The 27532-nt window shown below is 39.3% G+C and overlaps 1 protein-coding gene across 2 annotated transcripts in view; it reads left to right on the forward strand.

The window, feature by feature from the left end:
- Positions 1 to 6830: 6830 nt before the first annotated feature.
- The window catches only part of phc2a (polyhomeotic homolog 2a), a 51137-nt gene continuing 30435 nt past the window's right edge, over positions 6831 to 27532 (forward strand). Inside the window, exon 1 of one of the 2 annotated variants that reach the window (XM_079803557.1) lies at positions 6831 to 6936. The gene's annotated coding sequence lies outside the window, so the exon portion shown is untranslated. The remainder of the gene's footprint in view (positions 6937 to 27532) is intronic. The other variant, XM_079803558.1, reaches the window with a different exon arrangement.

Consider the following 27532-nt stretch of genomic DNA (forward strand, 5'->3'; position numbering starts at 1 on the left):
ATCCGATATGATTCGGATACGTGCATTTGCGTCTGCCATGTAAGCGGTCAAATCGGATATTCCCCAGTAAATGCGAGTCGTACGTAATTGAAAAAGGGACGGAGGCGAATGACGTCAACACAGGTGGACACGAACTGCGATCACATGACACTAATGGCGCGATGGAAGACGAGAGCAATGTTTTGCTGACCTTTAAAGCAAAACATTGAATAATAATTTTGTCTGTTGCGTCCATTGCATATCGCGCCATTTTACTTACTTTTCCGGGTCAGAACATCTTGGCATGTTTCGCCAGTGTATAGTGTAAATGCAAATATCGGACACGGGTCGCTTTTGAAAGATGATGTAAGCGGGTCGTCAAAAAAATCGGATATAGTTACCAAATTGGAATTGTGCAGCAAGACCTGCAGTGTAAATACGGCCTTAGACCATGCGCCGGGCGTGCCGACCATTTTTCCTGTCTTTAAACTAGCAAAGGTGGATTCGGATACGCCATAAGTGCACTTGCGGCGTGCGCTTTGGACCATGCGCTTAGATCCTTAAAATAGGGCCCTATAAGTCACTGTCATCCTTAAGGCAATTTTTTGCTTACTATAATAAATCAGCTAAAACAAGAAATGTATATGATAAACTTTATTTCTATGTATACATTTATTTTTTATTTATTATAGGGTTTTGTTATATTAAGTTGAGGGTCATTCTATGTTATGAGATTAATATTTCCTGTCTTTACACTTACTTTAAATTTCACTTTAATTAAAATAAATATATAAATCCAGTCTCTGACTGGATTACACAGCAAAGCATGTCGAATTAGTTTGTTCCATTAACTGCAGCGTCACTACTCCTGCACATTAGAGAGCATGAAAGGGTTTGGATCATGTGATTTGAGATCATCTGGGATAAAAAAAGATGTGTGACACTAAACACTGATCATGTTTCAACCAAAGACTACTCAGACTACAGCAAGAGAATTGAACCAGATTGCATGGAAATATTATGATAACAGACTGGGCTGGGAGTATCATTTGAGAGCTATAAGTACATGCAGTCCCATCTAATAATCAGATTAAACCTCAAGCACCACTTCCGTCCAGACCACTTCAGCTCACTCAACACAGATGAAAAGGGAAACCCTGCCCAAATCAGCTTCTCTGCTGAGTTAAAACACTACAACTCTTTAATTGTGTCTGTGGAAAAATCAGTTTATACTTTTATATCAGTTTTGGCCCCAAAAATATAAGTGTATGTGCTATACAAACCATTAGCACATACATGGTAGAAATATTTTGTGCAAACAGTTTTGAATCAAAACTTATAATTGAATTAGCTTTTAATGAAAATGTATAGGATGCTGAAAATGAGACTTACCCGTTTGCAGCTATCGCTCTGCCCCACCAGGCTGGTGGTCTCACTAGCTTTGGCCTTGTCTGTGGCGGTCATGCTGACGAGAGAAAGGCAGAATCAGAAGCACAGAATCAGAGGCAGTTGTTTGCTCCTCCTGCACAAAAGAAAACACAAGCCACTACCCACATCTCATTCATCACATACATGAAAACACCCCAGTTACACGCTTCTCATCACCAGACGTCTCATTCAGCAACTGAACAAATATCCATATCATCAGCCTTTGAACATTATTTTCACACATTGCACTGGAAAGGCTCACTGATTGTTCAGACTCACAGTATTATGCAATCAAAAGCCACCAATAGATTCTACTTGCGGCTTATTCTGATCACAGGTTACAATGACAAAACATTCTATCAATGTACACTACCATTCAAAAGTTTGGAGTCGGTAAGATTTTCTAAAAGTCTCTTATGTTTGCATTCATCTGATCGGACATACAGTAAAAATAGGAATATTGTGAAATAATGTTACGATTTAAAATAACTTTTCTATTTTAATACAATTTAAAATTGTATTTTTCAGCATCATTACAATAGTCTTCAAGTGATCCTTCAGAAATCTATGAATAAATTCTAATATGCTGTTTTGGTGTTCAAACATTTCTTTTTATCAATGTTAAAAACAGTTGTGCTGCATAATATTTTTTGTGGAAAACTATTTTTTAGGATTCTTCGATGAATACAAAGTTTAAAAGACCAGAAATAATACATCTTTTAACATTATAAATGTCTTTACTGTCTTTAAATATCTGTCATTTTTGATCATTTTAATGCATCCTTGCTTTTTAAGTATTCATCAAAAATATTGACAAGAAATAATACATAATTTCTAATTTCATAATTAAAACATAAAATATAATTTCTTAATTAAATAAACAAACAAAAAAACTTTATATTTTATAAACGATTTTATATTTCTTTATAGATATACAAATCTATTATAATAATGTAATAATAATGTAAAACATAGTTATAATAATAATAATAAATAATATAGTATAATCTGTATACTATACTAAAAAAATAAAATAAAGAATGTAAAATTGTACCTAATTACAATAATACTGCAATCTGCTTTCTAAAATCAAAAGATCAAGAAGAAGATAAAAAGAATCATTTTGAAAATATATACTCGAAAATATATAGCTGACTTTATGTCTTAATAAGGGAACCTTTCACAAAGCAACCATCACAAAAAGAGTGTAAACCCAATATAAACAAAATATAATTGCAGGTCTTCCCTACACTGAATACACTTACAATAGCTGTTTAAAAGGGACATGTACAGTATAATTTCTTTAAAAAAAAAAGGTCTTCATTTGAAATAAACTTTCATAAGAGCAGACATGCTTGTACTGTGCTGTACTAGGGTGTGAATTTTCAGTGAATCGCCAGTAGATGGCAACAGTGAAACGGTAAGGTTGAAATGTCTGTTGTATTTACCTCCGTTGCATTGCACATTTACAACAGCTTTCAACAGGTAAATTCTACTCACTTATTATATTCTACAATCTACATATACAGTGTATATTTGCATTAACCCAATGTTATTCTAAAGAAGTAGAGCAAATACCTCAGGGATATCCCTGTACTTATCATTAATATTTCAGACACAAAGTCGTGCATAATGGATCGTGTTGACAGTAGGCCTGCTTGCGCGTGATGTCATGTAAACATTGATTATGACCTCTGAACCTTGGAATGGAATGGATGGAAATGTTTCTTCCTAGTGCAACCAGCGTTAACCACAGATAACCTAAAATAAGAGACTGCACCATATGAAAAAATTGTGAAAAGATGGTCCTGCTATTACAAATATCTGTCTCCAGTGATGAAAAACTGGCTGTTAGTGGCATGTGTGTTTGAAAGCCTTTTCCGCCTCAGAAAAACATAATTCTGACATACAAAATTACTCAAAATTGAGCCATTTCGACTTATCTCATAATTATGACTTAGTTTATGACATAAATTTCATAATTACAGAATACCAACTCACAACTTTGACATAAAATCAAAATTATGACATTCTAAGTAATTTCGTCTTTTTATCTCATAATTATGACTTGGAATGTCATAATTTTTTACTTATGTTATAATACTAGTCATAATAATACAATTAAAAAGTATGTAAAATAAAATGCTTAACTGAAAGCAACTTGTACTGATATAGAGTATGTTAAAATATGTTAATGTCATATTATTTTGCCTCAAGATGCACACCAGTAATGTTTTTTTTCTAAGCCATGTTTATAAAAGCTACCTAAATGCCCTAATGGAACTAAGGCCTAATCCTGGCTTAATCTAAACCCTGTCTGTGAAACCAGGTTTCATCATTTCAATTTAGAATGTCATGTCACTTTTTAATGTCATAAATATGACTTAAAGCATGATTTTTTTTATGTTTCATATGTGGTGGCTTCCATATGTGCGCTATGTGTGTATGAACAGGCAGCAGTCTGCCCCCATTGAGAGGATGCGAGTGATTTACAGCACAACACAAGGGAGATGGATGGGAAAGGGGTGGGCATCTCATATATATGGGGGCAATTACAGTGACACTGGGGCGTTTACGGCTGATAAGGAACAGCGCAGTGGGGGTGAGGTCTTTTTCGTCCCTGACAACAGCTTTAAAAAGAGTGATGGATCCTTGGTTGCTAATCTAGTGTCAGTCTTTCCTGTTCTGGAAATTAAAATGGGATGTGCCCATTATCCGGATACACAGAGGTGTGGACTCAACAGTTTCTCAATTTTATGCTCCCTTCATTTTGTTTTCCTTTACAATTAAAATAGAACATTATCTGAGGAAATCTTGCAACGTCTTGGCTGGTTTGGTGAATTCCTATAAAAAATAACTAATCATCTATCAGTGCCTGCGCATGACATAATCAGTCTTTTAGAAAGGAATGCACCAGTGTGGTGGCAGCACTGACGTCAGCGCCGTTTGTTTTAATATACAGTATATCAGCCATATAAAGTGGGTTTAATTCTTATATGATGTATTCAAGTCCCATTTTCTTAAATTGCATCAATGACATCTAGAATAAAATGTTATGACAAGCCTAATGCTAATCAGTCACACACCAGGTGTTCATGCTGCGGCTCTTTAATTTGATTGAGTGTTTGAGTGTTACATATTATTGGAATATATAAAAGACAACACATATTTATATGCAGTTTATGCATATTTAACATTACAAACTATCAGTATTTCACTTTATTTTTTGGCTGTATAAATATCAACAACTGCACCAAACTGCGTAATTTTGCTCAGTTTGGGCTTCTGAATAAAATGAGGGTGTTTTTTTTCATGTCAGGCTTTACAGGATCAAAATAAAAAATGCAGTGGTGGCCATAACTATTAGAACACCTGACAGATCTGAAAATATTGACCTTTTTTGCCTCCAAAACCTGATTTCATTTCATAATATTAATGAAATATATATCAGATGAAGTGAGTTTTACTGTTTTTATTCACTTTTAACTGTAATATTTGGTATGTCCACCTTTTGCAGCAAATAAAGCAGACCATCTCTCTGGCATAGTGTCAATCTATTTCCTCTGAGAACACTATGTTATCCAATGCCTTTCTGCAACTGAAGCCAAAGGCTTTCCTTTGCATGTACAATAGATCTGTCTATAGTTTATTTTCCAACTTGCCCCAAATGTGCTCGATGGGGTTGAGGTCCAGACTTTGAGGGGGCCAGTCCATCATTTTCAATGTTCCAGCAGATCCCTTCCGTCGCAGGTAGTTCTGGCAATAGTTAGAAGAACGTTCTCTTGGACAATAAATCTAGGCCCAATTAGACGACTCCCAGATGCCAAGTGTTCTAATAATTTTGGCCACCACTGTCCATTTGAAAAATACGTTAATATTTTCAAGATTATATTTCAATAATGTATTAATTTATCTTAGTGCATTTGATGGGATAAAGCAACACCAAATCATTTAACTCAAACAACAAATTATATTCTTTTAAAAAAATATATATATTTTAACAACAACTGAATTAGTTTGTTGTAAACTTTTCCAGATAATATTTCAATAATTTATTTTGGCAACAATGACAAATAAAAACTTATAATTTAATCCCGCAAACAACATGTTATTGAGTTAAAACTACATACACTCGAAAAAAAAAAAAAGGTTCTATATGGCACCAAAAATGGTTCTTCGTCGTAATCATAGAGGAACTACTTTTGGTGCTATATAGCACTTAAAAAGGTTCCCCTATGATTACGAGCCAAGAACCATTTTTGGTGCCATATAGAACCTTTTTTTTATAGTGTATACATACATATATATATATATATATATATATATATATATATATATATATATATATATATATATATATATATATATATATATATATATATATATATATATGTATATATATATATATATATATATATATATATATATATGTATATATATATTTCCCTAGTTTAAATAGCTCTCACTCTTTCTTAAACATAAAACACTGTACAGGCTCGTTACGGGATAATGATCTTCTCTTTCTCTCACACACATGCAGACATAACAGAAGCATAAGGAACTTATTATCAGAGCAGAAAATAGCACAATCACCCCCTTCATTCTCCTGCTGTCCTCTGACCTGTTTAATTATGTCAATGCTACTTATGCACCTGTGTGTCCCAGGCTATTACACCTCCCATCACTTAACGGCTTTTAGTATCTCAGCATCCTGTTCAACATCCAGCCACTTTATTGCCTCACGCCACAGCCGAAAACCCGAATGCTTGAGTCTCCCTCGAGCGAGACATGCGCAATCGTGTACTTTAGGTGTTCAGCATTCAGCCATGATTGCCGTTTAACGCTCTTTGTTGAGGTGGGCTCGTAAAAGTCAGGGTCAAGCAACAGAGGTGTGCTGTAGGCTTCCACCCCCCACCGGCTGTAATGAGACGCAGAGACTTTAATAAGATGGAGGATAGTGCACACATGCAGAAAGGACATTAGCACACTGTTTTTAGACTACAATTCTCCCTTCCTTGGATAACAACGGGAGGCTGATCTGCTTTCTCACAGCATCTACGCTGCTCCATGCATTTACACTCTCTTTGTGGCATCATTTTTGCATTTTCATTCACATATTACAGTATTTACAAACCTTTTTTTATACTATTATACTGCTCTTCTATTTTTCGCACATATTGAATTGAATATGTAAACTGGGGGTCTGATTTTCAATAGAAGTTTGCTAGCAAAAATAGGCGCATCAACAGTCCAAATGCATCACAACCCTGTCAAAGGGTTTCTGTGAGAGAGCGAAACAAGAGAGAAGGGGAAGGAGGAGCGAGAGGTGGATCATAGTGAATCCGTAGAGGCTTATTGGTGCATTGAAGTCACATGATTGCTTTAGGAATGCTAATTCATGCTGTATTTTTTTCTCCTCCTCTGTGCTTGGTGTAGTCTGTGCCTGTCGGATAGAGCAGACCTCAGACATGGTGTAGGATATCAGAAAAGGAACAAGCGATTGAAGTTGAGACAAGGCCTGTGCCAAGGGTACGTACAGCTTTATTAAGATGTGCTGTTGTTAATTGCTTCATATGTGACTGTAAATGTCACTTAAGCAGGAAGCCTACTTATATTTCTATATGTCTCTTCAGGCTTAGTGTCTTATATCAACAGGATGTGTGGTCTGTTTGTTAAATAGTGTTCATAAATGTGTGTATGCCTGTGCATGTATGTCTCGTCACTATGAACGCAGTTTACTTTGGAGAATTCCACCACATGTCTCCACTGCTTTCAGTGCGGACAGTAACATTAGAGAGAGCAACACAGATTGACAGATATTATGTGGGCTTAAGGAACTAAAGACCCTCTCGTAGAATTATGTTTCACATAAAAATTAACATTCTGTCATATTTTAGTCACCCTTCTGTCATTACAGACCTTTCATAATTGTGCTGTTTTGTCCATGGGGTTCAGTGTTGTTTTGGACCCCATTGACTTTTATTGCATGGATAAAAACAGTTGAAACATTCTTCAAAATATCTTGAGTAAATTTTGAGTGAATTATCCCTTTAAATGTGCCAACCTGAATATATAATTCAGTATTATCAGTAAGACAATAGCCAAAGGCTGAAGGTGAGTGATTTATGTGGACATGCACCACATCATTTGTGACGTTTTAAGGATTATCGATGAGTTTGCTCAGTGTACGTGTACACAAGAAGCTTTTAGACCTCTCGCAAGACCAAACGGAGACAATACATTCCCGGACAGGGGAGTGTTGTGCTATAGTGGACTGACTGACAGCGAGTGCTGATACAATTCATTTAACCTATCGCCTCTCAAATAACAAGACCATCTGCACTCTTTCGGTACATGCTAGTTTGACCCAACGCTCTGTAAACAAATCCAAGAAGAGTGACGCTTATGTGTAATCTTGCCAGTGTCGTCTTATGAATTTGACACTGAACATCTGGACTCTTTTGATCTGGGTAGCTTTATATGTGATATGTTTTATAGCATGTTGTTACATGATATGCCATGGTTTCTTCTGCAATTGTGCTGTAGAGTAAAATAAAAAAGTAGTTTATTGTTAATTATTTGATTTCATGTTGTGTGTCTCGTAGTACTAAGGCACTTACAGTTTGTTGCAAATGAATCATGCAAAGCTCAAAACGCCAATGGGCAGGTCACTTCTGTACGGTAATTGGGGTAAGACCCTCATGTTTTACACTTGCCTTTCCTGTGTCATGGGCCTCACAATGAGCCAGAGTAGTTCACCCTCACCCTCAGGTCACTCTTATAATCAATCAAACAGGAGGGACACAACTCCGGTCTTAAAGCACCAGGAAATGAGGGGCTTGTTGAGTAGCGCATGAGGCTCCTGCAGTCAAATGAGAAGAGATAGAATTTAGCACACTCGTGTAAGGTTTTTCCTTTATCTTTCTCTCTCAAGGCCTGATATTTTCTGCAGAAGAAAGAAAATGGTGCATTTACCTCCTAACAATCTTTGTTGAGCTAATTAGATACTTGTTGAATGCACACACAGGTGGTTTATAAAAACTCACAAGCCTTTGATTTCATCTAATCAAAAAATGAACTAAATAAAAGTGCAACAACACAAAATTGTCGAAACGTAAATGCAAGGGCTATATTCAACCATAAACTATATTAAAAAACACGTTTGATGACAGCACAAGGTCACTTACGGACAAACTAGTACTTCATTTTCATTTTTGGACAGAAAACAGACAAATACATTTTTGGGAATTATTTACAGAAGTGCGCCAGAGGAAATCTATTTAAAGTTGGCATGAAATGAAAATCTATTTAGTTAATGCATGTTAAACAGTAGATGTTATTGTGAACGATTCATGCATGCATATATCTTTAAATTTTTTAAGTTTGATTTTTTTTTCTCTCCAAATTTTAAATTTTTAATCAAAATGTAATTTCTCGATCTCCTGGTGAAAATGACAGAGTTCTCCAATTGTTTAGTTTCACTTAAACCCAGTACTTTAAAATCGACTGCAAGCTCACATTCATTTTCGAGTGTAATGCCCACGTCAAAATCCAATTAACAATTGTCCATTTCATTGTGACTTTTGTAGTTAAAGTATCACTACGGATGTTCTAGAAGAGATTTCAATCACCTAAGTCCAGTTGAATTTTTTTTTTAGTAGGCCAAATCCCTCATGCACAAAACCACAGAGCACTAAACACAGTTGCTTTCACTTTTAACAGACAGCGGCTCATTTAAGGCCATATATCACATGCTGGTGATGGTTCTTTTGAGGGAGGAAGTCTGTGTTTGAGCACATGCAGTTACCCCTTGATCTCTAATGAGGTATACAGGACTCGGCAATATGTGTTATGTGGCATCTAATGGTGAGATCCATCTCCAGCGATGAAAGCAGTGAGAAGCAGTAACAGATGAGCTGAGATGTTTTCATACAGCGCTGTCCGAGCCCTCATGAAGATGAAACGCAGACCCAGCGAATAAATGCGTTTACCTCACTGCTCACCATGACATTCTTCTGTCATGCCTGATGACGCTCTCGTGTGACTCGCCCATTAACACAAACTCAAAACAGACCGTATGTCAGGGCTCCCTCTTTCATTTCTGACAGTTTCTGATACTTATCTGAAGTTTAGATATGTGCACAGCTCTTCTCTCCTGTCTTTCCTGAAGAGTGACAAGTTTTGTCCTCAGAGAAATATTGGCAGAATGGATATGCTTGTGATGCACTGGTTCAAGAGTTGAAAACCGCAAAAAGCGATTAATCAAACTGAGTGCTGTATGTGTACTAGCCGTTAATTCGCAGTCTTTGAGTTCAATAGGTCAGCACTACTAAATAACAGTATTTGCAACAACAAACAGTGAATGATACCCGGTTTTTGTTCATTAAATGCCAGAGTAATAAAACACAAAGTACACTGTAAATTATTAAATGAAAATATAAAAAGTATTGATTTCAGATATTTACTTTAGTATTATATATTTACTATAGATTAATATTACTCTTTTTTCGACCAACTAACTCCAAATTAAGTAAAAGAAGGATAATTCTCAGCTTGTTAGAGCAAAACACAGTAGCTATGTTTCATTTCTGAATGAATCAATGTGTATGAACGAATGATGCAATGACTCACTCATAACGACAGTCACTTGTTTAGATTCTGAATGAATAAGTGTGTATGAACGAATCAGTTGAGTGAATGATGCAATGACTCACTCATAACGACAGTTACTTGTTTAGATTCTGAATGAATAAGTGTGTATGAACGAATCAGTTGAGTGAATGATGCAATGACTCACTCATAACGACAGTCACTTGTTTAGATTCTGAATGAATAAGTGTGTATGAACGAATCAGTTGAGTGAATGATGCAATGACTCACTCATAACGACAGTCACTTGTTTAGATTCTGAATGCATAAGTGTGTATGAACGAATCAGTTGAGTGAATGATGCAATGACTCACTCATAATGACAGTCACTTGTTTAGATTCTAAATGAATAAGTGTGTATGAACGAATCGGTTGAATGAATGATTCAATGTCTCATTCATAACGACAGTCACTTGTTTAGATCCTGAATAAGTGTGTATGAACGAATCAGTTGAGTGAATGATGCAATGACTCACTCATAATGACAGTCACTTGTTTAGATTCTGAATGAATAAGTGTGTATGAACGAATCGGTTGAATGAATGATTCGAAAGGTGTGTTCGACATCGGCTACGGCTGGATGCAACTGATCGGCGAGAGTAGCCGCGTGCAGGCGGGGAGGAGCTGCAAACAGAGACGTGAAGTCGGACACTTTCTGCTTCCCGCAGTGACGCTCGCGCTCTGTTTTCAATACTTTATCAGCTGAAGTTAAATAAATGCAATATTTGGCAATACACAGATGTTTCAGAGACATTATTGTCATGTAATACTTCATGTACTGCTTAATACAGGGTGTGTTTGTACAAGAATAAAGTTCAACATATAAGCCTACACTATCAATGAAGTGGGGTCTATGTTTTTAATCAGTTCTATTTTGATAAACATGACAATATAACATCGCGACTACATGAAAGGAGGTTTTACTGTTATAAAAAACAGATTTGTGCGCATTAGTGGAGCTGAAGGTTTTAGAATGAACACGAAACACACGTGATCGCTGTCATGCGGTGAATCTGGCCAATCGTGGAACGGCTGTGTCGTCATCAGAGCCCCTGCAGCCTCGAACAGCCGCTCTGGAGAAACTGCACCGGCTGTATTCGCCGGCTGCTCTCGAATCACTCTCGCGGCACTTTGTTGACATACGTCACTGTCACGTGGCGTCGGCGCTGCCTCAAGTCGGACAAAATTTCTAACCGGCATGCACTGCTTCAAGTCAGCCGCCGATCGGTCTGCGGCACTGCGCATCGCTGGGTGAAGTCGAACAAGCCTAATGTCTCACTCATAACGACAGTCACTTGTTTAGATTCTGAATGAATAAGTGTGTATGAACGAATCGGTTGAATGAATGATTCAATGTCTCATTCATAACGACAGTCACTTGTTTAGATTCTGAATGAATAAGTGTGTATGAACGAATAGGTTGAATGAATGATTCAATGTCTCATTCATAACGACAGTCACTTGTTTAGATTCTGAATGAATAAGTGTGTATGAACGAATCGGTTGAGTGAATGATGCAATGACTCACTCATAACGACAGTCACTTGTTTAGATTCTGAATGAATAAGTGCGTATGAACGAATCAGTTGAGTGAATGATTCAATGTCTCATTCATAAGAACACCTACTGGTGTAACAAATTCCACAGCCTGTCTGTAATGTGCAAACACAGACCAGTGTAATGATACAAATAGTGAAAACTCACAGCGATCAGGACTGTTGTAATGCTGCTTGACCAATCCAATTCAAGAACTGGAACTAACGGTTGTATAATGAGTACAATTGTTTTCTCAATGTGCACAGGTCTCACTTTCCTGGGAGTTTTTTTTTTTCTAGAGTAAAGCAGACAGCGTCTGAATGAGAATGTGTGAAAGCTGCTGACAGCCTGTAGTAACTGTTAGAGAGAGTATGAAGTGAGTGCAGACAACTCTCTCTCCCTCTCTCTCTCTCTCTCTCTCTCTCTCTCTCTCTCTCTCTCCCTCTCTCTCTCTCTCTCTCTCTCTCTCTCTATCTCTCTATCTCTCTATCTCTCTCTCTCTCCACTGCTGCCTGAGCAGATGAAAGTGATTCTTGCTGCCTCTGAGCTCCAAGCCCAGGTGTTCTCTGTCCTCCTCTCCCTCTCACTCAGCTCTCCAGCTCAGCAGCCGTCAGCTAAACAGCTGCTTGACATAAATCTCCTTAGCTTAGGGCATTAATGATTTTGTTCCTCACCAGCAAGGACAGGAACCACTGATATTTGGCCCATATTTTAACCTGTTTAACTTAACTGGCTCATATTAGCCATTATACATGTAAAAACATCCATATTTAAATATTTATATTCCGTGGTAGTCAAGACTTTGTAATTTTCCTAAAATGCTGAAATGCGGTCACATTTCCTGCTTTGCATATCTAAAATAAGATATGATGTACAATCAGTAGGTCAGTATTGCAAAACATCTCAACAGTGATAAGTCATTATTCCATGTAATCGACAGCTACTTACCAAATACAAATATACACACATTTAAATACATCATATAACAGAAAATGATATTTAGCAAGAATAACATTTGCTGTTCAGTTTCAGAAAGTCGGAGGAATGTTTAAAGGTGTGTTCAACAAGGAATACCATATAATAAATTATCATGACTGTTAAATCTTAGACAGAGGAGGAAAGCCCTAAAGTGACACATTTGTCAGTCAAGTGTCTTTTAATTAAAACTGACATTGTCGGTTCTTATCAGATTTGGAGCTTTTAACACTCAAGGTCTAATGGATTTTTGAGTGTTAATCTCTAGACATTGTTTGACAAATTAGAACGACAGAGCTTCTTAAGAGACATGAAAGCTTCATAGTTCTGAGGTTTTCAATATTTACAGTCACTTTTCATTTCTTGTGTTACATAGGCTTTCCACCTTAGGACTGAAGTAAATCAAAGATCAGAGAGGCAGTTTAAAGCTGAGGGCTTAAATTACATACAGGATCTGTCATCTCTTCCTCCCTGTTTGCTAAGTACTGACAGCTTCACGCTTAAGGACTGTCACTATGACAGGTGGTTGTGTTTCACAAGAACAAGGTTTGCTCAGGTGTTTTAGCTATGTGTGCAACTGGCAAACCAGTCACCATTTGCTATATGAAACAACATCTACTAAAACTATTTTGTCTTCAAGTAGTGTTACTTTCAATACGGGAAAACTAATGTTTTTTGTTTGTTTGTTTTTTTTAATACAATAAAAAAATTGCTTTGATTATTTATACATTTCGATCAGCGCAACAGCAGCATTGGCTCAGCCAATGGCTTGAATGTGGGGTATTCTTCCCATAGTTATTTTGGTAACACTTTATTACGGGGAACACATATTCACTATTAACTACGACTTTTGCCTCAATAAACTCCTAAGTTACTGCTTATTAATAATTAGTAAGGTAGTTTTTGTAGCGTTTAAGTATTGAGTAGGATTAAGGGATGTAGAATATGGTCATGCAGAATAAGGCATTAATATGTGGTTTATAAGTACTAATAAACAGTATCCTAGTAATATGCATGCTAATAAGCACCTAGTTAATAGCGAGAACTGAACCCTAAAATAAAGTGTTACCGTTATTTTTAAAGTGTTGTAAGCCTTGTTTGTTAAAAAGTTATGAGCCTTGAAACAAACTGACCAACTATGGAGGTGAATCACAATATTACAATATATTACAATAAATTGGACAAAAAGACAAAAAGGTACAAGACTGTGTACTGAATGGCTTTGATGAGGGAAAGAACTACAATCTCATAAAGCATTGTGAATGACATAATCAAATAAAAAATTCATGAATATTAAAAATAAAATGTTTTAAAGATATTGGCGGGTGCTTAAGAGTTCTTTTGGCATGATTTTCTCGTTTCGATTCTCTGATTGGTGGAGATTTTTGCAGATTCATGGGTAATGTAGTTTTTTTTAACCAGAAATTCTACTGTTGATAATTAAAAATAATAATAATAATAATAATAATAATAATAATAATGCAGACTGATGGCTTCAACAAAAGCATATACCATCGATTAACAACCTTGTAGCTCACAGTAGGTCTTTCTTTTTAAATTTCATGAAACCCCCCTGTCGTTCACACCTCAGACTTGCAAAATGTCTCTAAAAATGAGACTGCTTTGGTTTAATGGGGATTAGTGGGTGGATTTTTATCATTGTAGGGTGGTTGTGTTCACACACTGTCAACACACATTTATATCCAAACACGTTATAAAAGTAGATTTTGCATAATAGATGACCTTTAAATGTCTAATATTATTTTCAGTATTTTAAGCGAGCACTACAGTCTCTGAACAAATCACATGCGTCAGTTTAAAACAGAAAGAATAAAAAGGCATAGTTACTTTTTTGCCCATTCTTCTTCGACAGAATAATCCAGAGTTCATGATCATACATACGGCTGTATCATTGGGCCTCATTCATGAAACAAATACTATACCAACTAATCATCCTACTTGTACACCAACTGAACAACAATGGAGAAGTTAATATTGCTGTTTACTGCATTTTTATATTCAGTTATATTCTTTAAAATGAGATACTAGTAACACATTAACACCATGGATATTCTGTATCATAGCAACCAAAGTATCTCAGCTAGAAAAACTCTGTGCATGCAAAGTGCTTTAAAGCGCCACCACCTGGCCGTTTTTAGAAGAGCATCAGACAATTTTTAGCTGGCTAAAAAAGCTTTGCTGGACACACGATAATTGAATATTTATTGCTGGGCATATGGCCAATTAGGCTCTTTAGCATTTATGCAAAATACTGAAGCCAAACCTGAGAAAGAAGTCCAGAAGATTCCACAGTGTTCCTTGACATGTCATTTGTAGTTGTACCTCAGGGGTGGGGATTATGCTAATTATGAATGAGTGTGTACACGCCCTATTTATGAATGTTTGGAATTCATTAATATACAAAAATTTTTAACTACTGAATCTGTGGTATACGAAGCGTTTGTGAATTTGGAGGGGAGTTTCGTAAAGGTCCCTTTTATGCTCAAATTACTCAAATTTGCTTGTATATTTACGAAAGTTTCATGAATGAGGCCCGATGTCTTTATTTGCACATATCTTTCATTTGAAGACGGCGTGAGTAAATATGTGCGCATACACGGTACTGGTCCATGTTTAGAGTACTAGAGTATATGAAATTTGTCCATAAACTCTATATAATCCACGTGGTGAGTGTTATGCTATGTTCACACCAAACGCGAATAGAGCGTCAGGAGGGAGTGATTTCAATGTTAAGTCAATGGAACAGTTTGCGTACAGTTCGCGCGAATGACGCGAATTTGACGCAAATTGAGCGTCTTGCGCAATACGCGCAAGTGGTGCTTTTTGTGCATTCACTTGTTTGAAGCGAATTCGCGTCTGAGGCTCGAGTTGAATTTGTTTTACTTTGCCGTCAATTCGTGCCGCGTTAACCAATCAGGAGCCTGCTTGCTGCTGTCACGTGTTAAAGTGACGTGATGAGAAACCCTGCATAATTTAAAAATACTACTGTCACAAAATGTAGTTTTAAGACTTTTTTAAGTGAGAATGTAGTTGTTTAAAGCTCAAATCTTTAGTTTATTTATAAAGAGAGCGCCTATTTAAAAATTATCTTGCGTTTTTGGAGTTGTGAGATCCAGGCGATCACCGGGCGCACGTCGCTCATGAACCCCAGCGAGAGCAGCCTTTCCTCGGCCAGCCTTTCTTACGTTTGCTGCTGGCTCGGATGTCTCTATAGTGGTTAAACATGAGATAGAATTCGTCTTGTGTAGATCTAACGGGCGATCTTTGGTCTCATGAATCTATAATTTGTTGTCTGCCAAATCGTTTTGACTGAGGGCAAAAAGTTTCATAACTTTATTTTTGTAGGATATTTAAATATACATGCAGTGAAGGTAATGTAGGTAGTGCATTGCCTGGACCACATTTGTGTGGCTATTAATGTTTAATATATATTTTTAATGAAAATGAAAAGAGGCAGAGTGGTGTTTTATGACATATTTCCTCTGGAGCGCCTTGAACGTGTGTCTATTTCGCTTCAAATGCTCGATTTATACACGCGTCCAATTTGCTGTGGACGTGCGAATGGATTCAAAATGTCCAAGCGACTAACTAGACGCAATTTTGACGCTCTTCGCGTTTGGTGTGAATGCAGCATAAAACTCACACACTCTGAAGGCACGCTTCTACCTCACATTCCGTGACATAGTTTCAACTTTGCTTTTCAACCCGGAAGAACGAAATGGCTCAGAAAATGCAAAAATAACCAATTTCCCCTTTTTTGACAAAATGTGTGAGTGCTTTTAGTGTTTTCAGCGATGTGCAGCCTGTAGCTGTTCAGATGTCAAAAAGTGTGTTTTGGGGTTTCATGACCCTTTAAAGGCTTATTTTAATTAATAATCAATTACCCTATGGAGAATACAAATGGGATTTTTACTTCCAGAACCAAACGGTTGCACTATATTATGGCAGATGGAAGGAGTGTTTGCGAAATCTGTCTGAACAATAATTATTATCTTTTCGTTAATGCTTGTAGCAGAAATTACACACTGCGGCTTTAAATTTTATTACTCGTGGAAAAGGTGCAAACTGATTTTCACCTGCGTTCTTCAGGTTCTGTCAGTAATAACTCATAGGCTGGAAGGCTTAGAGGTGCTTTGTAAACTGAGTGGTCTCTGGGGCATCTGTGTATCTGATTCCTTCCCTGTGGTAATGTAGTTTACGGCTCTGGGAGTTTGCACAGTGAGGGCCACGTGTGCTGCTGGCTGCAGTCTATTTATGCTGAGACAAAGGGGATGAATACAGCCTGAAAAGCTCTCACTCTTTTGGCAGGAACATGGTAATAAATAGTCACAGTGTAAGAGCATCTTTGAGCTGGGCTAGTGACCTGTTTTAGCACTATTTTCAGTAAAAGCACTATTTTCCTCTATTTAGCACTTAAATTCCTCAATCAAATGGCTTCAGATACATAGCATACTAATTTTATGGACTAATTTTATGAAACTTTTATGGTGCTTTTTGTCATTTTTGGAGATTGACTATATTGTGTTCCACAGAAGAAAGAAAGTCATAGGTTTGGAACAGCATGACGACTAAATAATGACAGGATTTTCATTTCTGGGTGAACTATCACTTTCAAAGACAAAACTTTTGTTCATTTCAATATTAGCAGCATGAATATTTTTACACTGATTAAACTGTCATCTCATGAAAAGCCTGAATTTAATGGGCTACAGCAGTCAGCTATTAGACTCCTTATTCAGATTCATTAGGAATAGCACATGCCTCCCATGAGTGTTTTAAAGTGGTTTTGTGCCACTAAAGGCATTATAATTTTGATTGAGACATAATAATGAGATGGTGCAAATGATTGTGTGCTTGGGAGGCCTGTGTTGTTATAGTGTGTAAATGCTTTACTGATGTTCAAATTCAGGTTATTTCATGCTTGGACTCCACCTGATAATCAAAAATGATACACATCCAGTTTGTGAGCACTCGGCTGAATAAAACGACCGCAAAATGGCTAAAACGATGCTACCGTTTCAATTTATCTGGCTCTGTGAGAACCTACTTTATATGTTAATGCTGCCATTTTAAATTATAGCTTTGAATGCACAGAATCCCATAGTTGGCATTCCTGTTTGGTCGCTGAAGATAAGGTGGCTTTTACCGGACTATGTTTAATATGCAAACACACGGTCTGTATATTCATTTACGCTTCCATTTACATGCAGCCACCATGATTGTTTTTGGACCACCTGGATATTTGCATATGTGCAAAATTCTGTCTGGCTTCTATGTTCAAATCCCTTTCTGACATTATTGTCACGGCATATCATGCAAACTACAGAACCTCAAAAAACACTTGTGATGGCAGCCAGACAGAGAAACCCCCCTCTGTCAGGCTCTTCACACTGATACCAAGGCGACTGGGGGTCATATTTCATGCTTTCTCAGTTCATGTGGCCCTTGCAGACAAAGCCGGCAGTTTTATGGTGGATCTTAAGGAAATGAGGGCCACAAATCTCCTCGGCCTGGTTGCCACATAGAGAGAATGTGCTAATGTGTGGGGAATGATGGATACCAGAGAAGAGAGAGTTCTGGCAGGACAGAACAATGGCTTGTCAAGGTTAAGATACATTTCTCACTTTGAACTATTTTGTGGTTGGAGAGCAACTCAAGAGAAGGAGAACTTCAGTTGAAGTACTGAATAATTGTACTGAACGTTTCTTGTTTCTGACTCACAAGCTGTAGGTTCTTTCTGTGCTCCATTTTTGAACTCTCCCCTGTCTCTGATTTACGACAAGCACTGATATATGCTCAACAGGCACATTGTTAACATGTCGAACGTGTCTTGTCAAAGTCTTTTGCAGCAATGCAATCTTTCTGAGTGATATACGCTGTTGTGCTTCAGAGCAAGTCTTCATCATTGAATTTGACAGAAGGAATCTCCAGAGAGTCAGATCTGGAGGTGACACTACGTCTGACATATCCATTAACAGCAGGAGCTCCTAATTGCTTTACTGTTTACTCACACTTGGCAAAAGGTGTCAAAACTGACAGCAATCATCCTGTGATGAAGCTAATATCCTCCTGTGAGACTGTTAGTTTAACTAGCAGTGTGGTGCATGACATGCTAATTTTAGATTAAATGCCAAAACATGTTAGTTGGTTTGAACTATATAATGTTAAATAACCATTTTAATTATAAATCTTACGACTTTGATTTATCAATTCAAAATAATACAAACAATATAATAAAAACAATATTACACAATAAAAATAGTAACACTGTACAGTTCAATCTGTTAATTTATTTAATGCATTAAAGGGATCGTTCACCCAAAAATAAAAATTGCCCCATGATTTACTCACTTGCGTACAGCTGACCACCGGAAGCTAGTTATTTTAGTCTATAAAGTTTTAAATGTGGCTATTTTTCTTACACAAACGCGCCACTTTGCTTCAGAAGGCCTTTATTAACCCCCCGGAACTGTGTGGAGCAGTTTTATGATGGATAGATGCACTTTATGGACTTCAAAAACGACCCATCAAGTCAATGCTAATTATAAAGCTTGGAAGAGCCAGGACATTTTTAATATAACTCCGATTGTATTCATCTGAAAGAAGAATGTCATATACACCTAGGATGGCTTGAGGGTGAGTAAATCATGGGCTAATTTAAATTTTTGCGTGAACTATCCCTTTAAGTATCATGAATGAACATTTTTAACAGCATTTATTAATCTAGGTAATGTTAATTTATAAATATATTTTTGATCATTAATGAATGTTTATTCATATATATTTGATATCAATTTTGTTCACTTAAAGCTGCAGTCCGTAACTTTTTTTGGCTAAAAATTATCCAAAATCTTAGCCTGACAAGCTAGACCAACATCAGACCAACATTTGTCTTTCAAATGCTTCCCTCTGCATGCAATAGGATAGCGCTACAACCAACCAGAGTAACGAAGAAGGTGAAGCGGAGCTAGTTGGTAGATTAAACTTTCGCCGTATCCGGTCGGCAAAACTCTGAACACATCTTCCTTTCTTAAGAATGACTTCAGTGCCGTTCTTTGTTCTTTTCTCAAAGAAAAGCTTAACTCCAAGTCTTCCAGAGTCGCGGCCAAAGCCGATTCAAAAGACCGCTGTTCGCCAGCTGCTTTGTTTACAAGTAGCACGCAGAACCGCCGTCTAGTAACTCTGTTAAGCCCGCCCACCGACTCTATACACGATTTGATTGGCCTGACCAGAGTTTGGTTTTTCCAGCTCGCAAGCCAACGGAGAGTTGCTAGACGACCCTGGCTGCAAATTAGATTTGCTGCCGCTAGGGTGCGTCTAGATTTCTAGGCTACCAAAAGTACATAACCAGCCAGTGTTCAAAACTATCTCCTTCCTTTAGCCCAATTCACAACGGTAAGCTTGTAATAATGTGTTATCATTTGAGTGGTACTGGTGGATATCCGCTGGAAATTCGAGCATGTCTTTGCATCATTACATTACGTCTGTATACATAAAGAAGGAGTCTGGCTAGTAGGCTATCGCATGTGAGGATGCTGCTCGTGGCGGATAATTTATAGCCTTTTTTCACAGCAGCTGGAATAATTACATTTATCATTTTGATGGTGGATTGTAATCTAGAAAGGACCAAATTAGGGCTGTGCAATATATCGCAATATGCATATCGCAAGGGTACGCAATATCTGAATGATTTTAATCGGCTACTTCAACATTGTGAAAAGTGTACGTTTTAGGTCGACGCATATAGCAGAGAATAGACTGGGCACACGACTGTTACTTATGTGACTTACTTGACATTAAAAAGAGTTATTAACTCAATAACTTGCAAAAAACAACTCCTTGCAGTCTCGCGCTGACACACACACCGAAACGTGCACACAAGCCGTTCTTTTTTTCATGTCTTGTTACACACTCGAACTGTCAAATACACACACAGTTGTGTAAAAATGTCTATCTTGATGAGTATTCATGTAAACACAGTCGGTTATGCTTTAAGTGAAAGATATCAGTTGGGGAAAGAAATAGATTTTACACACTATATATTGCATATTGCATTTTTCTTCAATATCGCACAGCCCTAGACCATATTACATCAGTGACAACTGTAGATTCAGTCCTAGTCAAAAGCAAAAGATTAGACGGTATGGAAATTGAAATCTACAGGTAACGCTAATAAACACTAAATACACAGTCACGCAATGCTGATGTTGTTAACATTAACAATTTGAGAACAAAGTATAACAATAATAATAATAATTTGTAAAGCTTTTTTTCTCAGTTGGCCAGAACAAAAGGGGCTGGCATGTTAAGTGTTCAGATGACATTTTGCGGGGAAACTTCTTATTTTGGTCATACTTCCAAGACATAGAATCTGTGATTCCGAAGTACAGTATCCACGTGTGACCGACAGCCACACATACTCCTCAAAACATTACGGAACCGTGACAATGCACAACGGATGCAATCCATAGTTTTCACGTGTCGTCACACGCTTATAGGAACGCCCACCTGGAGGGCAAAACAAGGCTCTCCTCCATTGCCGCTAGTCATTTTTACCAGGTTTGTAGTCAGTATTAATGCGGTAAGACAGTGATATTAAAATACCAAATTCAATATACACCTTATTGATGTTGCATACTTTGTACAGGAAAGCAGACGAACACAGAATATTAGTGCAACACAAGGTTTCTTGTTAAGTGTTTTCCCCATCGAAACCCATTATAAAGAAAACACATTGTGTTCATATTCTTGCCTCATCTACTCGCCTGTATATAGTATGCATCATCAAAAAGGTGTCAACTGAATTTGATCTTTTAATATCACTGTTTTAGTACATTACAGCACTTTAAGGGTGGGTTGCACTAAGGATTCTTTAGCCTGTCGTCAGTTCACCTCCGTCTGCTGCTTGATCAGCTCTATAACGTTTTACTGCGTAATTAATCGGTGTTTAAAATAAAGTGGTGCAACGACTCGATTTAAATCCTTTAAACTTTGCTTAATTTAATCCTTATTGGTGCAACTCACCCTATAGTGTTTTTCACGTTAAAGCAGCACTAGGTAACTTTTCAACCTTCATAATATATTTTCAAAACTCTTGTGATGATACATCGACTTACAATAGGTTGAATGACACGTCTGCCATAGCCTGACGGGGTCTGTATCGTTTTTAAACTTCGGGTTTCGGGTAGTAACCCGAGAACAAAAAGAACTACAAAATTAGACTGCTTTACGGCATATACGTCACTTCCACCACCATCCCCACTTCCTTAAATTCGGACGTGCGTGAAAAAATCGCTCGCAAATCATTTGTTTGCCGAATGTTATAGTCATGGCCGAAGCAGCACAGAAAAATAAGAAAGCAAAGGTTTTGTCTGAGGAAAGCAAAAAGAGGAAACGAGAAAGTGATCGGATTAAAGGCAGGACGAGGATCAACATTGGGCCAGCGTTTGCTCGTTGACGTGAGCTGGAGGAGGAGGGGCTACATTCTTGCAAGTAAATACGTAATAAATACAAAATCATATTTTAGGATACCTAACATGTCTGTGATATTGGTTTATTTGTCTTTCCTCAAGCTTTAATGCAAATCGATTTTTCGAATTTGCAGATTCATCTATGGTAGCTTGATATTATAATATTGACGATATATGGTTATTACCTACCACTCAAACATTGAATTGAAGTATCATATAGATTCTGTAAAACGGGAACCAATAGACTAGGCTACTATAATGACGCTGGCTTGTAAACGTGAGCATCGCGATCATTTGGCGTTTGAAAAAAATAAAACCCATGAAATTGTATTCATATGACATGCTGAAACATATGCCACTGTACCTGGGATGAAGACATTTCACACGCGACGCAAGCAGAACACCTGCATGTGAACTCCTGCAGAGTTCAGGGCTATCATAGTTGTCATGTCAACAAATGCACGTGCGATGCATCCCCTGATGTAGAGTGACCGTTTACGACAGTAGTAGAGGACAATACTGTTTCACAACTGTAGGGGGAGCCCGAGAGCAAAAGTTACCTAGTGCGGCTTTAAGCGTTTTAAAAATGTCCCGCTGTTTTCAGTGATTGAAATACTGCAGCAGGTGCTGTATATGGATCATAAGTGCCCAAAACGTGCATCTTGTTCACATATTTTTGTTTTAAGATGGAAATTTGACAGGCTTGTGCTGTAGTTCTATGGAGTTCTATGGCGGTTCTCTTTCAAACATAGCTCGGTATCTCACATATGGGAACGCCCCCAGGCGTGATAGACTATGGAAGCACCAATTACACCACGTCTGTCCGATGGATGGACCAATCACAGCTCATACAAGGAGCCCACCCTCTCCCTATATATATTGCTGTGATCCCCGAAAACGGCATTCTTGTTCTCTTCCCCGTGAAGACTTTCCTTTAGCACCTGTCCTGCTTCAGTTCACAAACGTACCGTCAAGGTCGACGTTGCCGAACGCAGTGCAGACTAAATCTGTTGTGGATTTCTACTCGTTACTGAGTCATTTTCTTATTGTAGCTAACGCGTTAAGGCGAGCTAAACTTCATTTACTCACCATGTCGAAGGTGTCCAAGACCGCAGCGGAGAAAGAGGCCTCTTCGCGCTCGTGTCCGGCAGCATGCGGTTTCATGATCTCAGGCAGGGATTCGCATGTGATGTGCATCGCATGCATGGGTGTCAAGCACGCTCAAGCTGCACTGGCGGATGCGGAGAGTTGCGCGCACTGTCGTGTAATGCCGGCCAGGGTCTTAGAGAGAAGGCTTCGTGTGGCCGCTTCTTCTAAAGAGGATCCGGTTCTCTCTTCCGTCCCTCCTTCTACAAAGGTGATCCCGTCCTCTTCCACGCAGAATCCTTCCTCTTGGGGGGAGATTATGGACGTAGATTCACCTATGCCGTTTTTCGATCAGCTACTCGCGGAAGGCGATGAGGGGGAGGGAGACGAGGAGGAGGATGAGGAGATGTTAGCTCGCCTCCTCCGTGATGAGCCGGATGATGAGGAAGATGATGCAATCCTGTCTGCGGCGCAAGCGTCCAGGCCAGTGAGCGCGCTAAGCGGCGACATGGCGTCAACGGTCGTAGACTGCGACCTAGTGGAAGTTTGGAAACGTGCAGCGACCAAGCTTGGCATCGACTGGCCCGTAACTCCTGGGGATCCAGGAGTTAAACGGGATATCTATGACGGGAAAAGGCTCCCTGCTCGCCTTCCACCGGCGAAACAACTTCTTCCCGCGTTGCCAGCGTGTGTAGCGGAGATGAAGCGATCGTGGGACAAGCCCTTTTCTCACCGGGTGCCCGTCAAGGGTTACTCGTCACTCGATGTGAGTGAAATGGAAGGGCTAGGGCTTTCTAACCCCCCCACGGTCGAGCAGTCAGTGGCCCACCACCTGCATCCAAACAGGCGGACCACTCTCTCATCTGCCAGTCCCTCCCTCCCGGGAAAAATGGAACGCTTCACCGCTTCCATGTACCAAAAAATATATAAATCCTCTGGACTGGCAGTGCGGGCACTATCCGTGGTCCCGCTAGGCTTGTTAAAAATGAGAGACTTCCAGCGATGGGTGGCAGCGAAGCGTTTGTGTCCTCATCGGCACCTTGCGCGCCGAGTGGGAATACACTTGGATTGCGTGATGGCTCTTCATCAGTGGAGAGATCCCTGTTTATTCCAGACAGGGGTTTCCTTGGGGAGCGTGTTGCTGAGAAAAGTAGTGACAACAGATGCATCCCTGTTGGGCTGGGGAGCTGTTTTCCAGGGCAGGTCGGTAAACGGCCGCTGGAAGCCCCAGCTTCGCAAGCTTCACATAAATATGTTGGAGTTGATGGCAGTCTTTCTGGCCCTGAAAAATTTTCTCCCATTCTTGGAAGGGTTTCATGTTCTGGTCAGGACAGACAACACGACGGTGGTGGCCTATATCAATCGCCAAGGGGGAACGCGTTCGTTGCAATTGCACAATCTAGCGCGCAAATTGATTGTCTGGGGCGCGGCGCACTTAAGCTCGCTGCGCGCCACGCACGTACCAGGAGTCCTGAATGTGGGGGCGGATCTGCTTTCAAGGGGAAACCCGTTGTACGGAGAATGGGTGCTTCACCCGCAGGTGATGGATCAGATCTGGGAGATGTACGGCAAGGCCGCCGTAGATCTCTTCGCCTCGCAGGCAAACACAAAGTGTCCGCTGTATTTCTCTCTCAGGGACGAAAATGCGCCTTTGGGTGTGGATGCGCTGGCACACCCATAGCCGAACGTGTTGCTATACACCTTCCCACCGCTGAGTCTGATTTCTCCCACCCTAGAAAGAGTAAGAGAAAACGGATTATCTCTCCTTTTGATAGCGCCCCGTTGGTCGGGGAGGCTGTGGCTGGCAGAGATTGTCCAGCTCCTCCAGGGCGAGCCTTGGCCGCTCCCGCTGCACCGGGACCTGCTGTCACAGGCGGGGGGGGCAGATATTTCACCCTTACCCAGAACGAGTCAATCTTTGGGTCTGGCCCGTGAAGGGTTAAATTTAAACGCACTCGGGCTTCCGCAGGAGGTTATAAACACTATCCAGAGCGCGAGAGCTCCATCAACGCGCTCACTGTACGACCTTAAATGGCGTGTGTTCGAGGAATGGTGTACGCGCAAAGGAGTTATTCCTTTTCAGTGCGCGGTGAGTGATGTGCTTTGCTTTTTACAAAATTTAATGAACAATGGGAGAGCGTTTTCTACAATTTAAGTTTACCTGGCAGCTATTTCAGCTTGTCATGTAGGCTTCGATGGAGCTTCAGTGGGACGGCACCCTCTAATATGCCGTTTTATGAAGGGAGTGAAGCGTCTGAGACCAGTATCTAAACGCCTGGTCCCGTCATGGGATTTGTCCATGGTTCTGAATGCTTTAACTCTGGCTCCATTTGAACCTCTGGAGAGTGTGGATATTAAGCTCCTATCTCTAAAAACAATTTTACTACTTGCTTTAGTCTCAGCTAAACGAGTGGGTGAATTGCATGCCTTGTCAGTTCATCGAACATGTTTGAATTTTAGTCCGGATGACAGCAAGGTTACGCTGCTGCCTAACCCGGCCTTCGTTCCCAAAGTCAGCGATTCAGCTTATAACTGCTCTGCTTTGGAGTTACGTGCCTTTTACCCCCCTCCTTTTTCTTCGGAGAACGAGCGGAAATTGCACACCTTGTGTCCTGTACGAGCATTACGCTATTATGTTGACAGGACACGATCGTTCAGGAAGAATGATCAGTTATTCGTTTCATGGGCCACTCAATGTAAGGGTAAACCGATCTCCTCACAGCGTCTTTCCCACTGGATGGTGGAGGCGATTGAATTGGCCTATACGTCTATGGGCTATAATTCCCCAGCGGGCTTAAAGGCTCATTCTACAAGAGGTATGGCTACTTCTTGGGCTTTGTTCAAGGGGATTTCGGTAGGAGATATTTGTGCAGCGGCAAGCTGGGCTTCCCCTCATACATTTATCAGATTTTACCGTCTGGATGTCACTGCGCCTTCAATGGCTCATGCAGTTCTTAATGTGGCTCATTGAAGAATTGAAAGGTTATCTTTTGTTCTTGCCGGGTCTGTTCGGCGGCTTCGGAAAGCATGCGTTTCGGGAGTTGGCTATATCATTCCCATATGTGAGATACCGAGCTATGTTTGAAAGAGAACGTTAGGTTACTTACGTAACCCCGGTTCTCTGAGAACAGAGCGAGGTATCTCACCAAGCTTCCCTACTCGCATTACACGGGGGAAGAGCATGTTTAGAATGCCGTTTTCGGGGATCACAGCAATATATATAGGGAGAGGGTGGGCTCCTTGTATGAGCTGTGATTGGTCCATTCTTCGGACAGACGTGGTGTAATTGGTGCTTCCATAGTCTATCACGCCTGGGGGCGTTCCCATATGTGAGATACCTCGCTCTGTTCTCAGAGAACCGGGGTTACGTAAGTAACCTAACGTTTTGCACTCCAAGGCTCCGCGACTATGGATTGCAGGTTTCAAACAGAGATGGCAACAAAGGGGCAAAACTTATGGACTGCAGCTTTAAATAAAGCATTTTATATATAAAAAAACTATATATATATATATATATATATATATATATATATATATATATATATATATATATATATATATATATATATATATATATATTATTATATATTCTAATTTTTATTTTATATGAACTAGTATTAAAATGGATAACAAATGGAGTTGTAAGATAGAAAACACCAAGATTTTAGGTTAGAATTTTTTTTATCACTTTAATCACCCCGTCTCTCAATTAATATGAGCTCATAAAAGCTGCATACATTATGCATTATATATACAGCAAAATGCCGTTTAAAACACAAGTATAGAACGTTTCTCACTGCATGACGTGTATACACATGTGCAGCGTGCAGAACAGTAACTGACCATTAATCAAATCTCTTCAGTCAAGCTGTCATTTCATGACATGACAAATGCATGACAAGACACACGACTGGTTTTAGCTTATCTTTTGATGGCCGCGTTGCTGTGATCATAGCAGACTGGTTTAACCTGGCTGTGGCCTGTCCAGACAGGCACAGATTGAGTATCTTAACCATCTGAAGTCATTTACCCTGAGGGTTAGCCCTAGTTGTTTGATGTGGCCTCTGCATTGTGCTGATAACTCATCTCTACCTGAACGCCTCGGACTAACCTCTTTTTTTACAGCTCCGGCTCGCCTGTACTAATCCTATTGCATTGCTCTCTGCAGAGTATCATCCCGGTTGCTACACCGAAAGCACTTTTGTCTTCATTGAGTGTAACTCAATTTGCTGTCTGAATGGGAAAGGGTTTTGTGGGCAGGTTACTCGGCTGATGATGGCACTGAGCGATCGGTTAGCTGCAGAGGTCTCGAATGCAGACTAGAAAGCAAATTGAGTGAAATAATGTGTAGTGTGCTGTTAGCCAGTGAAATAATGAGAGGGGGGTGA

Source organism: Gobio gobio (genome assembly GCF_949357685.1).
Source record: "Gobio gobio genome assembly, chromosome: 21".
Classification (NCBI taxonomy): Eukaryota; Metazoa; Chordata; class Actinopteri; order Cypriniformes; family Gobionidae; genus Gobio; species Gobio gobio.